This window comes from Papio anubis, chromosome 8, assembly GCF_008728515.1.
Source record: "Papio anubis isolate 15944 chromosome 8, Panubis1.0, whole genome shotgun sequence".
Taxonomy (NCBI): Eukaryota; Metazoa; Chordata; class Mammalia; order Primates; family Cercopithecidae; genus Papio; species Papio anubis.
This window is the reverse complement of record NC_044983.1, coordinates 121,277,291-121,292,513: the sequence shown is the minus strand read 5'-3', so window position 1 is coordinate 121,292,513 and position 15,223 is coordinate 121,277,291. Positions and strand designations below refer to the sequence as shown.

Here is a 15,223-nt window from a genome sequence, read left to right as displayed (position 1 = left end):
CTTTTTGTTGTTGTTGTTGTGTCTCTGCCAGGCTTTGGTATCAGGATGATGTTGGCCTCATAAAATGAATTAGGGAGGATTCCCGCTTTTTCTATTAATTGGAATAGTTTCAGAAAGAATGGAACCAGCTCCTGTTTGTACCTCTTTTCAATCTGGATGCACTTTTTTTCTTTTTCTTGCCTACTTGCACTAGTTAGAACATCCAGCACAGCATCAAGTAGAAGTGATGAGAGCAGATAATCCTTTCTTGGTCCTGATTTTAAAGAAAAATAATTTTTCCATTTTTAAGTATAATGTTAACTATAGGTTTTCACAAAGGCCCTTTAATAAGTTGAGTGTGTTTTCTTTTTCATTCTGGTTTGCTGAGAGTTTTTATCAAGAGTTGATGTTGCCTTTTTCCTTGTCCTTGTATACTTTTCTACATGTGTGCAACCAATCAGTACTCAAATGAAGACTAGAGGGAGAACTCTGCAGTTTTTCAGAGTCCTCTCTGTGTACTACTTTCTCTTCTCTGGTACTTTACCCTGTAAACTCTAGACACTTCAGCTTCCTTATATTCCCAAGTCGACTTCCCCAATGTGCAGAGACCACCAGGCTCAATCTGGATCCCTCCCACTAGCAATACAACCTGGAAATTCTCTCAAAGCAGTTAGCTGAGATAATTGCAGGATTCACCTCATTTGTTTTCTATCTCTCAGGAGTTATTGCCTTCTGTTGTCTGATATTTAACATTTTAAAAATCATTGTGTCATATGTTTCATGTAGTTTTTTAGTTTCTGCAGAAGAGTTAACATAGTTTCTGTTATCCCATCTTGGTTGGAAGCCACAATCTCTTCTGGACGATTTTTATACATGCACGTTCCTAGGGCTTACTTCATACATAAATTGTGGACTAATCATTCTTGAGAATCTGCATATTTTCAAAACTCCCTACTGAATTTATTAATAATTCCAGCTTGTGAAGTATAGATTTATCCACTATCTTATATCTAACAAAATCTGTGGTCTGTGAGGTGAGTTTTAGGACATGACAAGGATCATGGACCCAGGTTCTATGACCCTGTAGCCACAACACTTTCCACTCTCTCCCGTGTGTACAACCAGTGTGTCTGCTACATTAAAGCCAATGCTGAGAAGCCAAATTTAATTTTCTATACGTTTCATTAATTATTAATCATCTAAATATTAGAAAGACTATAACAGAAATTGGGATACTCAGTAGAAACTGGATACTTCTTGCCCTGTTGTAAATATCACACACTTGTACCAGAGGACAAAGGAAAAATGACAGTTTTACTGCATATGTAAGATGTGATCATCATCCTAAAGAGAAAGCCATCAAAGTTTTGATGCAGTGAATATCCACCAAGATTGTTATCATCCTTTGTTCTTTAAGTGTTACTGGATACTTTTCCAAGGTAGCACCACTTCAGTACTGGTGTTTCCTAGTAGTATTGGATAGTCTTAGAAATGCTTTAAAACACAGCCAAGTAATCACCTCCTCCATGTTATCTTCTCACAAAATTCTGGGCAACTTTAATTGCTCTCACTTCTGCATGTTTATTGTGGAGGACATGTAGCATTATTTTAGCCTTCTTCATTGTATACAGAGAATTTGTATTTGTATGAATAATACTTGTATCAGTACACAAGTAAAGTTTTCTATTGCATGAAAATTATTGATTGGTAATCCATTCCTCCTTTTCAGTTATTCTAGAAATGTTCAGAAAATTAGAAGATATGATAATATATATTACATAATGTGAATGTATAATTATGAATAAATTTCAATAACATAATTTAACTATGTATCATATGAATATAGATTTATTTCTTCTTTTCTGGAATTCTGCCTGGGAATATCTGAAAAATATATAACTGGGTTATATTAAATTTAATTAATATTAAACAGCATTAAGTTGGCAAGCTCCCTGTCTGCTGTACTGCCAAATTTCTGATCTCATGGGTATCTAAACTGGCTTACAATGACTACGTATGTAGAACATTGTTTCCGCTTGGGATTATTTTATCCTAAGCATGCCCTGACACTACAGCTAAAATCCCCAGGATGTTTCAAGTTCCCTCTGACACCACTGATTTTTAGGAAGTCAAGGAAAATAACCCTTGGCAGGGCTTAATAACTCCACACAAATGTTGAACTTATAATAAAATGTTATTCCTTTGTTCTTCAGATCATCTTCTAAATTATTCATAGCCTGTCAAACTTAATTTCTAAATAAAGTAATAAAGTTTTGTTATCATTCAGCAGTTTGATTTTAAGCCCCAGTGCTATATTTTACCTGTAAGCTTTGACTGACTCTGAAGATGAAAAAGGATAGGTGGGCTATGTGTACATGTGCAGCCTACACTATGACTGTCTTACCAATCTCAATAAGGACCCTGATGAGGTACAAACTCAGCTGACAATGAACTCAAGCTCCTGTAACTGAGGTTCATGAATATATTTTCTCTGCAAAGGGCTTTCTAATATTATATTTCTTATATTAGTTGAGGGAGGGGTGATGGTGGTAATCAGAATTACCTGGGATAGTGAGGAAGAGAATGGAGAAGACTTCAGCATATATAGTTTGACAAGACCCTCAAGAAGATCATTTTTAAACTTCCCAAAGTGACAAATCACTGACCCAACCAATGCCCTATTAGCCATGGCTACAATTCAAGCTCCAAGGAGCTTTCAAAAATCCTTACTACCCAGGTCACATCACAGGCCAGATTAGAAGATTTGACTTGGACCCAGCACCCATACTTTAAAGAAGGACCTTGGAGAGGCAAGATCCACAGAGAACATGGGACTTGCTAAGACTGGAGTTAGAATAAATAGCTGCCTCCCATTAGAGTGGCCACAAGGAGAGTCCCTCTCCACTTCTCTCTAGACATGTTTAAAACAAAGGATTGGCTATGCCCTACAGGGAAGGTGTTATCTTTACATAAACCATTTTTAAAATTGTGATAAAATACACACAGTGTAAAATTTGCTCTCTTCATCATTTTTAAGTATATAGTTCTGTAGTGTTAAGTATATTCATATTGTTTTGCAACCGATCTCTACAACTTCTTCACCTTGTAAAACTGAAACTCTATAACCATTGAACACCAACTCTAGTTTTCCGCTCTCTGCAAACCCTGGAAACAACCATTCTACTTTGTGTTTCTACGAGTTTGCCTATTTTTGATACTTTATATGAATGGAATCACACAGTATGTGTGTTTTCTGTGACTGGCTTATTTCACTTACTATAATATCCTCAAGATTTATTCATGTGGTAGCACGTGCTACACAATAAAAAAGGATGGTATTTCCTCTTTCTAAGTTGAATAATATTTCATTGTATGTATATGCCACATTTCTTTATCCATTCACCTGTCATCGAACATTTAGGTTACTTCCACCTCTTGGTTATTGTGAATGATGCTACAATGAATATAGGTGTGCAAATACCTCTTCAAGATCCTGCTTTAATTTATTTTGGATATATTTCCAAAAGTAGATTGCTGTGTCTTATGATACTTCTATTTTTAATTTTGGGGGGAACCTCCATAGTATTTTCCATAGTGGTTGCATCATTTTATGTTCCCACCAACAATGCAGAAGAGTTCCAAACAACAACGAATGCTTCGTGAATTTCCATGTCATCCTTGCACCAGGGCCATGCTAATCTTCTCTGTATCATTCCAATTTTCATACATGTGCCGCCAAAACAAGAAGTAATTAAACAATTTTTGATGCAATTTTCAGAACTTATTGACAAATCCCATGCTGTTGACAGACATTAAAAAAAATAAATCTGTATGATTTTTTTAAATGCATGTTTGAATAATTTCATTTCATTTTAAGAGGAATCAGGTCAATGGTCAAGAAAGTTACCAATAGGAAGCCCTCACAGGGTGGGCCCAGACAGCAGCATTGGCCTCAGCTAGGGACCTGCAAATTCTCAGGCCCCATCTCAGACCGACTGCATCAAAAATTCTGTGAGTGATGCTCAGCAACCTATGCTATAAAAGCCTTCCAGGAGATACTGATGCAAGCTACAGAAAAAGGATTTATTTCTTATAGTTATGGGGGCTGAGAAGTCCAAGACCAAGGAGTCGCATCTGGTGAGGGCTTTCTTGATGGTGGGGACTGTCTGCAGAGTCCTGAGGTGGCACAGGGTATCACATAGTGAGGGGACTTAGCATGCTAATGTGCTCACTCAGGTCTCTCTTCCTCTTATAATAAAGCCACCAATTCCCCTCCCATGATGACCCATTAATCCATTATCCCACTAATCCATTAATCCATGAATGGGTTAATCCATTAGTGAGGGCAGAGTCCTCATGATTCAATCACCTCTTAGAGGCCCCACCTCTCAATGCCACCACATTGAAGATTTAATTTTAACGTGAGTTTGGGAAGGCACAAATATGCAAACTATAGCACAGCCCTACCAAAAAAAAAATTACAGTTAAGACATGAGATGCAATACATTTGACATCAGTGTCTAGACAACCTTGATTATCTCATCTAGTTCTGTTCTTTTCAAATAGTTTGTATTCTAAACACTATCAATTCAATGAGGTACTCTGAAGTTGTAAGTTATCTGTGAGCTTAGTTTCCTCATCTACAAAATGCTACTAATGTTACCTACCTCCTGGAGTTTCTAGGAAGTTTAAATGAAATAATATATTTGAAGTAGCTAGACCAGTCCTAGACACAAAGTTTTAAAAACATCCTTAGTTTTAGACCTTAGTTTCTGCATTCTCTTCTCTTCTTTACATTGATTTTCTAGTTTGTCTGTTTGTTTTGTTTTGTTTTGATTGTTCATCTTACACTGGGCCAGGGCCAGGGCCAACCATAGCTGAGCAAACTCAGTGCTGCTCTGAGAAGTACGAGTGCTCCTGGTATTGTCTGGGGAGTCATGGGAACTGACTGATTTCTCAGTCAATGTTTCTGCTGCAGCATTTGTTTTCCTCATCACCCTGTTTACCAAGTCTACACATTTGTTCAAACTAGTAACAGGTGCATGAAAAGGGAATTTTTTCCCTTGTTATTTAATCTGCTCTCACAACAGCAAAATCTAAATAACCATCTTCCCTTGCACAAAACTAAGTTCTGCATAGATATAACGAATGTTTTAGTGCTCCCCTAGTAAGGCATTAGTGAAGAGGTTTCCATCTAGATTAGATGTAAATAGGTTAAGATTTAGTGAGGACAAATCTTTTGTGCGCATGTACAAAAGCTTATTAGCCAATTTGCTATTCTATCTGATTTATTCTTCCCAAGAACACTTTGAGACATGGATAACTGTATTGGCTCTAATTTACAGATGTGAAAACTGAGGTCCAGAGAAATTAAGAAATGTAACCAAAGTCCTAAACTTATTAGCAGAACCAGCTAATTCATTTACAGAGCCCAGTGTAACATAAAAATGTAGGACCTGGTGTTCAACAGATTATGAAGAATTTCAAGACAGAAACAGCAGAGCATTAAACCAAGTACAAATTTCTCGGGGGCAGCATCATGGGCAAGTGCATGGCTTGTAAGCCCATAAAGCCAACCCTGCTTGTGTCAAAATTGATTCCAAAGTCTATGTCTTTTTTCTATTTCATCACATATGAGAGCCAACAGACTTAACAGAAAACATATATTGGATCTCTGGCTTTGGATGAGAGTAAAAGGTACAGGGAATAACAGTGAAAGCCCAAAGACAACTCCATCAACTTCATGGTTTTGATAAGGGCTGGTTCTGATGCTGAGAAGCAGCCTGCAGTCATGGAAGCAGCACCAGTCTTGAGTCAGAAGACCTGGGTTCAAACCCTGGCTTAGCAACATTCACTTGCATGACCTCATGCAAGACATCCAGGCCTTCTTAGCCTGCGTCTCCTCCGCTAAAATAATAATAATAATAATAAGGGCGCTGCCATTTTTTCTTAATTTACTGAATGAATTATTACATGGATAGGAACATGTAAATGTATACAGTATGCATGCATGTTTCCAAAAATACTGACTGTAAAGCTAACCTCAAGGCCCTACCTGCTAAGCCCTACCTGAACTATAGCCTCAAGGCCCTACCTGCAACCTCTCCCTAACTTTGTTTGTATCCACTGATTTAATAGGTGCTAAGAGGTCTCTAGGCAGAAGGAAAATCTGAGCTGTGTCCAGAAATGGGATTCTGACATAGAGTCACAGATAGTTGAATTACAGGGAGGTCAACCAAAGACTTCAAAGACCCTATAGAAGAATTACTTGAATACTTGATAGGTCTTGGTTCAATAGTTTGAGAGCAAATTATTTTAATATTAACAATGAATGACTCTGAGATGATAGAGCATCTATTTCAAAAATGTCTTTCTTCACCTTCTCTTCCTCCCTCCCATGATCACTCTAAGAACCCCATAATCATGTTGGGGAGAGAGAATATAAGGGCTGTCCAGTGTTCCAGGACATCATCTTCTCCTTAGCTACTGTTATTGCCTCTGATCTATAGCACGTCTTGCAGTTCAACAGTTCCTTGCTGTAGTAGTGACTGAGACACAACCATTAACGTTGGTTTAAGAGGAAGGTGTCCTGTTTCAAAGAGCAAGCCATTCTCTCTTAATATAACCTGCTATGGTCACATAAGATGGGTGTCTTTAAGTCCAGTGCCACAGCTCAAGTGCTCATGGCCTACATCTACACACAGAGGAGCACACACTTATGGAGATTCTTATGAGATTCATCAATAGGACAGATTGGCAGGATTAGAACAGATTCCAGCATCAGCCACACCTTGTACTCAGAATCTCTCCAAGTATCTCCGTATCTCTCTAAGATAGGCGTGGGCAGCAAGCATAACACAACTTCATTCTGCTCCAAAAGGTCAGTCCAATTTCTTCTTACCATTTCTTAGCAAGGCAATAATAAATAAAGACTTTCCTGTAAGAAGCTGGGGCTCTACCACATGAGGGCTTCTGCCACTACGTGCTCTGCCACTGCACTCAGCTGGAGGTGGCTCTGCTCATCTTTGCCTGTCTCCATGAGATCAAGGCTTTGAGATCACCTGCCTCTGCACGGTGTGCAGACTGTTTCTTGACTCAGTCTTGAACAAGCCTCTCTGGCCAATGAAAGAAGAACTGCGTATAAACCAAAGGATGGCAACAATGGGACTCAAGCAGCAAAGTCACAGAATCCTTCTCAGAGTGTGCAATCTATTGGATCAAATTAAGTGATAGAATCCATTATTTCACTTTCTTTTCCTCCAGCCCACAGCAATTCCAAGAAGCCCAGCTTGGTTCTTTTAGCTTCCAAAATCAGTGAGGGCTTAGATTTGGATGAAAGGATTCATCCAAAAATCTATTCAGTGATGATGAAAAAAAGAAAGAACCTTGGTGGCAGGAGTCCTGTGACCCACACATAGAGAAGCTACAACAGTGGTATGGTCAGAGCATAGAGCATGCTGAAGTTAAGAGCTTAGGAGCTGAGAAACAGCAAAGATAGGAATGATAACCTAGGGGGAGCACTGAAAGTAGAAATTCAGACAGATTCCATGAAGCATTGTGAGTTGAAACCCAGCCTGACATGATGAGTCTATGTGAGAACCTCCCGCCTTCTCATCCCACCATGAGAAATCCAGGGGACCAGACAAAGAAGACAGTAAGAAAAGTGGTGAGGACTCTACAGTTATGCAGGTTATGGTTGGGACCTAAGTTGCAATTTTGAAATCACAGTGTGATCTCACCACCTTGAAGACCATAGAGTGACAATTATTTATGTAGCCACAATTATCCTGTATGTTTTGCCTTAAAAGCCTAGTCTTTTCTGCCTCTGCCCTTCCGAAAACGATAGAAACTCACTGAATCATTTGTGGTTGCCTCAGTTTCACAAATGCCATTGTTACTCTGTTCTCCAAGTCACTCCACATTTTGTTCTACTTGGTGACTGGTGGATGAGTTGTAGCTGACAGAAGAATTTAAATTGCCATCTTGTCAAACACAAATTTCAGTAAGTCTATATGACTTTGCCAGTTTAGGATAAAGCTTAAGAAATATCTAATTTTATCAGATGGAAAATTGCAGAGGTGGTAACAGGCACAAAATCCTTATTACTCAGCAAAGGGTCTGGGTAAGACATCAAAAACATCTCAAGGTTTTAATATATTTTTAAAAATCACTTCTCTTCATGTTCAGGTACTGTCTGATCTTATTTATGGTCAAACTGACCCAAAGTAGCATCTCAACTTTGCCACTAGCCATGTGACCTTGGTCTACTCATGCATCTTTTCTGAATTTTAAATTTCTAAATAAAGAAAATAATAACTATCTTTCAGGGCCAATGTAAATATTACATAAAAGAATACAAGTACAATAATTTCAGAGTCTATGGTCTTTTGTGGCTTCTCAATAAATATTTGCAATGATAAATGATTGCATAAATGGGCAGTCAATAAACAGCCAAACCAATAAATGTTTGTTTTCTTTTCTTATGCATTCTCTCCCCAGAGTCATCTAAGACATAAAAATGGAAAATAAACACTATATTTATACTTATATAGGAATTTAATTTATAAAATGAGACATTATCTGTCTCATGTGATCCTCATAAAATTCCTTGAAAGACAGTTCAGACAAGAGCTGCCATTTCATTCTAAAGAAAAGTGAACCGAGGTTAAGGGCAATACTTTGAATTATCGAAATCCATATAGTAAAAAATAAATAAATAAAGGGAGATAGAGAGGGAAATAGGGAGCTATGAAGGGAGAAAGAAAGGAAGGAAGAAAAAAGAAAGGAAGGGAGGGAGGGAGGGAGGAAAGAAGGAAGGAAGGAAGGAAGGAAGGAAGGAAGGAAGGAAGGAAGGAAGGAAAGAAGGAAGGAAAGGGAAGGGAAGGGAAGGAAGGAAACAGAGAAAGAGAGAGGGAGGGAAGAAGGAAGGAAGGATTCTTAAGCCAAAGTCTTCTAATTCTAAATTCTTTCCATTTTAGAAAACCATCACTCTACATATCCTTGGACGCTGAACCAACCCATCTGCAATCATTGGACTAGTTATTAGCACAATCAAAATAGACATTTCCTTCCTGACTAAACCTGATTAATGGCTTAATCTGTCTACAGTATCATTCCTGGAAAACTCAAAAGAGGTTATTCTATATTAGGCTGTCAGAAAAGGTTCAGGCTCAGAAAAAGCAATCTTTTAATCATTTTCAGTTGGGCTATCTCCAAGATGACTTCTAGTAGGGCAAAGAGTAGGATACATAGCCATTTCAAAAGTGTCATTCTCATCATTCTGATCTGCCAGTCAGAATCTAGAACAATTACAGATGAAGCACTTGTTCTAGATTCTGCCAGTCAGAATCTAGAACAATTACAGATGAAGCTCTTTTTCATGTGATGAAAAAGAGCCTTTGTATTAGACACTAAAGAGGTGGAATAACTCAGAAATTCCAATGATGTCCTGAAATCAAGCAGAAAAATTAAGGAATAACTGGGCGCGGTGGCTCACGCCTATAATCTCAGCACTTTGGAAAGCTGAGGCAGTGGATCACCTGAGGTCAGGAGTTCGAGGCCAAGCTGGCCAACATGGTGAAACCCCATCTCTACTAAAAATACAAAAATTAACCAGGCATGGTGGTGGGCACCTGTAGTCCCAGCTACAGGAGGCTGGGACTACAGGAGGCTGAGGCAAGAGAATCACTTGAACCCGGGAAGCGTATGTTGAAGTGAGCCGAGATTGCACCACTACAGAGTGGCAGAGTGAGATTGCATCTATAAAAAAAAAAGAAAAGAAAAATTAAGGAATAGAGAAATATGCTAATATTTATTGAGTGCTAATATCATATTATTATATAATAAATAATATTAATGAAAACTGCAAATACAGTATCCCATTTAATCTCCCATATATACCTGAAAAGTAGATATTTTTCTCCTTGTACAAATAAAGGATTTGTAGCGTATAGAATTTAGGTAACTTGTCCATAATTAGTGGCTGAGTTTCCATTTAAATCCTGGCTTGTCTGAACCTAAAGGCTTATCACCTGACCAGAATTTCTCTACGAGCAGTTCACAGATCAGTGCAGGGCTGACCAGAAAGAAAGAATACAGATATCCATGTTCCATTCTACCACCAATACTATGATTCAGTGCATCTGGAGTGGAGCCCATAATTCTGTATTTTAACAAATTTTCTGGGTTATTATAAGAGACAGCTAGTATGAAAAATTATACCATGTTGCCTACCCAGAAGACAAAGACATATTTCTTATAGCAGCAGTACTTGGCAATTCCCTGGTGTAATAAATATGGATTGTTCCTTGACACTCAAAGTGCAAGAAAGATCCTATTTATTTATATTTGCAAATCAAATTTGTCCTATTCAAGCTCTCAATTATCTATGCTAACTGGCCACTTTTTATGACCTTGGAACATGCTAGGAGTTCTCAGGATTACTCAAAAAGTAGGAAGGACTGTTTTCTTCAGGTCATTTACCATCATCACCATTACTCAGTCTACCAAACAACTTTGGTTCTCTTCACCTGCACAAGCCACAGAGTCCCTGGCCCTTCACATAGACTGTCTATGACTTCCCAGGCTATAGACTTGAGCTCCTATCCTTTTACAACCCAGACTTTCTCTGTGTACTCTTAAGGGTAGTTCTCACTAACTCAAAGAAACTGAAAGTCCAATCATTCCTCCCAATCTCAGGGAATGTCCCCTCATCTCCTCCTAATCCACCAAGCAAAGCAGCCCTTACTTTCAATTTCAGGACCCCTGTCTACTTGTCTTTCACCACATTTTTTTCTTTAATAAGGAGGTTTAATGGTAACCAGAATGCATAAAATATTTTAGGTCCAAAAATTATCAGATAACTTTTTTGTCTTTTGAGAGAGTAAAATCAGCCTAAAACAATGCATGAATTAATTTTTCATCCCCAAGGATGAACAGCTACTTCTTCAAAGCATGAAAAACAAAACACAAGTTTGAGTGTTCATATTGTACTACATTAAATTCTCATTAACCCACTTTGTCACACTGTTTACAAACTTAAATTCAAAATGAGATGGAATTCAAATCAATGTGCATATGCTTGGCCATACAGGTGTTCAATACCAAGTCAGCAAAACATGGGGGAAAAAACATGGTCCATTCCCCACAACAAATTTATAATCCTATTGTGAAGTGGAGTATATGTTAAAAGGAACTTGGACTCTTATTCATTGGGATTCCTTTCTTTGTTTTATTATTCACAACCTTCAGTACTTAAATCTAGGCTTTCTACTCTGACCAAAATAATTATTATTAAATATTTAAATAATTTTTACAATAATGATATTATTATTGTAAAACACTGACACCATAGTTATTCTTTTTAAGCAACAAAATAAGGTGTGTCAGCATACTTTGAAAACTACCAAATGTTATCTACGGTACCAGAAACTCTAAAAGGTAAAAAAAGAATCAAGAATTTTATCACTACACTATGCAATAACCTCTCCTCTGGCTTCATCTTATCTTCTTTCCCTTAATTTCTTCTTTGTTCTACTATCTTCATCCACTTAGGCTTATCTTTAATTTTGTGTTATCTCATTGAGTTTAATGTATTCAAGAAACATGTCTTAAATCTTATCTGTAATAAACTGAGATATTTTACAAACATAAAAACATAGAGTGTTATTTACAGAAAATCTACAAAGCAGTGCAAATTCAAGTGCTGCATAAAGATACAAACCTTTAAAGGAATCCAAAGAGAGAAAGACTGAAAACTAGAAAAGGAAGGGCTGGATGGAAGAGATAGGACGAGGGAAAGCAGATTTACAGAAAGGGGTAGGATTTGAACAAAATGGATATATAGTAGACAATGGGGTTGCTTGACCAGATCAGAGTTCATATTGGTGAGCAGTAAAATACAAAACTGGAAAACATAGTTGGCTAGTAGAATTTAAAAAAGTATATACAAAATTATACATCATGGCCAAGTGAGATTTATTCCAGGTAGGCAATTCTGATTCAACATTCAAAAATAAGTGTAATCTATCACATCAACATGTTAAAGAAGAAAAAAATTATGTGATCATATCAATAAATGATGAAATAGCCTTTAACAAAATATGACACACATTTATGACAAAAAATTCTAAGCAAACTAGGAATAGAAGGCAACTTCCTCAAGTTGATAAAGAGCATCTACAAAAAAATAGGTAATTCATATCATCCTTAATGGTGAGAAACTGGATTCTTCCTCCATAAGATTAAGACAAGGCAAAGATAATGTTCTCATCACTTCTATTAGATATTGTACTAAATATTGTACAATAAAATGAGAAAAGGAAGTAAATGATATCCAGATTGGAAAGGAAAACATCAAACTGTCTTTATTCACAGATGACATGGTTATCTATATAGATTTGACCCAAAACAATAAAGAAAGAACCTCCTGGAACTAATAACTTATTATAGCAAGATCACAGAATATTGGGTTAATGTACAAAAGCCATTTGCTTTCCTATATACCAGCAATAAAAACTATATTTAAAAAAGAAATAATAGATAACACAAACAAATGGAAAAATATTCCATGCTCACAGATTGAAAGAATCAATATTGTTAAAATGACCACAGTGGCCAAAGCACTCTACAGACTCAATGTAATTCCCATCAAATTTCCAAGATCATTTTTCACAGAATTAGAAAAAATAATTCTATAATCTATATGGGACCAAGAAAGAGTCCAAATAGCCAAAACAATCTTAAGCAAAAAGAACAACTTCAAATTATGCTACAAGGATCTAGAAGCCAAAACAGCGTGTTACTGGTATAAAAATAGACCTATAGACCAGTGGAACAGAATAGAGAACCCAGAAATGCAGCCACATAAGTACAACTAACTAATCTTTGACAAAACTGACAAAGATATACAGGGGAGAAAGGACAGCATATTCAATAAATGTTGAATTTATTGAATTCAACATTTGAATTCACCTGCACAAGCCACAGAGTCCCTGGCCCTTCACATAGACAAATGGGATTTAATTAAACTAAAAAGCACAGCAAAATAAATAATCAACAGAGTAAACTGAAAAAAAAATACAGAATGGGAGAAAATGTTTGCAAACTATGTATTCAACAGTGGACTAATAATCCAGAATCTACAAGAAACTAAAACAACTCAACAAGAAAAACAAATGACTCTATCAAAAAGTGGGCAAAGGACCTGAACAGATATTTTTCAAAGCATACATACAAGTGTCTAACAAACATAAGAAAATATATTCAACACCAGTAGTCATCAGAGAAACAAAAATTAAAACCACAGTGTAATATTATCTCACCTCAGTTAAAATGGCTTATACAAAAAGACATGCAATAACAGATGCTGGTAAGGATGTGGAGAAAGAGGAACCCTCATATGCCATTGGTGGGAATATAAATTAGTACAACCTCTGTGGCAAACAGTGTGGATATTTCTCAAAGAGCTAAAAGCAGAACTATCATTTGATCCAGCAATCTCACTACTTGGTTATCTACCCAGAGAAGAACAAATAATTATATAAAAAAGACACCTTCACTAGTACATTTATCACAGCACTATTCACAATAGCAATGTCATGGAATCAACCTAAGTGTCCATCAATAGATGATATATATTTTTATATATATATATACATACACAAAATTTTATACTTTGAAAACTGCCAAATGTTATCTAAAATACCAGAAACTCTAAAAGGTAAAAAATATCAAGAATGTTATCACTACACTATGCAATAACCTCTCCTCTGGCTTCATCTTATCTTCCTTACCTTAATTTCTTCTTTGTTCTACTATCTTTTTCAACTGAGGCTTATCTTTAAACATATATATTTGCCATGAAATACTACTTAGCCGTAAAAAAGAATGAAACTGTGTCCTTTGTGGCAACATGGAGACAACATGGATGGAACTAGATGTCATTATCCTAAATGAAGTAACTCAGAAACAGAAAGTCAAATACCACATGTTCTCACTTACAAGTGGAAGCTAAACAATGAGGACATGTGGACATCCAGAAGGAAATAATAGACACTGGGGACTTCAAAAGGTGGGAGGGTGGTGAGGGATGAAAAATTACTTACTGGATACAATATACACTATTTGGGTAATGGGCACACAAAAAGCCCAGACTTCACCACTACACAATATATCCATGTAACAAAACTGCACTTGTACCCTCTAAATCTATAAAAATTAAACATTTTCAAAGTTTTTAAAATATTATTTACAATAGCACACACAAAATAGACTTAGGTATAAATCTAAGACTACAGCCAAAAGAAACTATATGTAAGCACTATATCATGGCTGATAAAGATTTTTCCCATAGGCTTATGGGTTAAAAATTCTGATACCATTATCATGTATATCGGAATGGAATAATTGAGGAAATGGATGATGAATTGTAGGAACCATGTTTCTCACTGTTGGAATGAAAAGTTACAGATAAGCAAGGAGAAAAGTCTAGAATAATCCATGTGATAATGAATTAGAGGTGGAGACACCCATATGCACTCATGCTTAGCTAAATATAGACACCAATCTTTACATATGAAAATATTTAAAGATATGTGCATATACACTGATTACTAAACATAAATATTCCTCAGCTCTATCAGCTTAGTCATTGCCTAGAAAAAATAACACCCAGGGGCAACACCACAGTAGCAACAATGTCAAAGCAACACAGAAGCCAAATGAATAAACTTCCAATGTCCAACCTTAGAATAATTTAAGCAGCACAATAAAAACTCTAGTAAAATTATAACTCAATTATAAAACACATATCTATGAGCAGCAAAGAAAGGAAGAAGGAAGGGAAGGGAGGGAGGGAAGGAGGGAAGAAGGAAGAAAGGAAGGGAGGAAGGAAGGAAAGAAGGAAGGAAGGAAGGAAGGAAGGAAGGAAGGAAGGAAGGAAGGAAGGAAGGAAGGAAGGAAGGAAGGAAGGAAGGGAGGAAGGAAGGAAGGAAAAACTACAATGCAAAAGAATTCCAAATAATTAATGTAGATAATCTACCTTCAAGACAGTGGCACACACTTCTTCACACCTTAAGTGTGGGCTGCAATATAGTGAATTCCTTCCAAAAGGCACAGTACAGAAAGCAGGAAAATAGAGTCATTTTACAGTGGAGAAACTTGACAAGCCATATCTCAGCCAGATAATCAAGGTTCACCTCAAGAGTGGTAAGTCACGTTTATAGCACATACTGTGGTATGCACT

General features: G+C 36.8%; 1 non-coding gene across 1 annotated transcript; it reads right to left on the bottom strand.

Annotated features, from left to right (window-relative positions):
• Positions 1 to 3,620: 3,620 nt before the first annotated feature.
• LOC116268691 lies at positions 3,621 to 3,723 on the bottom strand. Its single transcript, XR_004175864.1, has one exon. It is a non-coding gene; the product is annotated as a U6 spliceosomal RNA (small nuclear RNA).
• Positions 3,724 to 15,223: the final 11,500 nt, after the last annotated feature.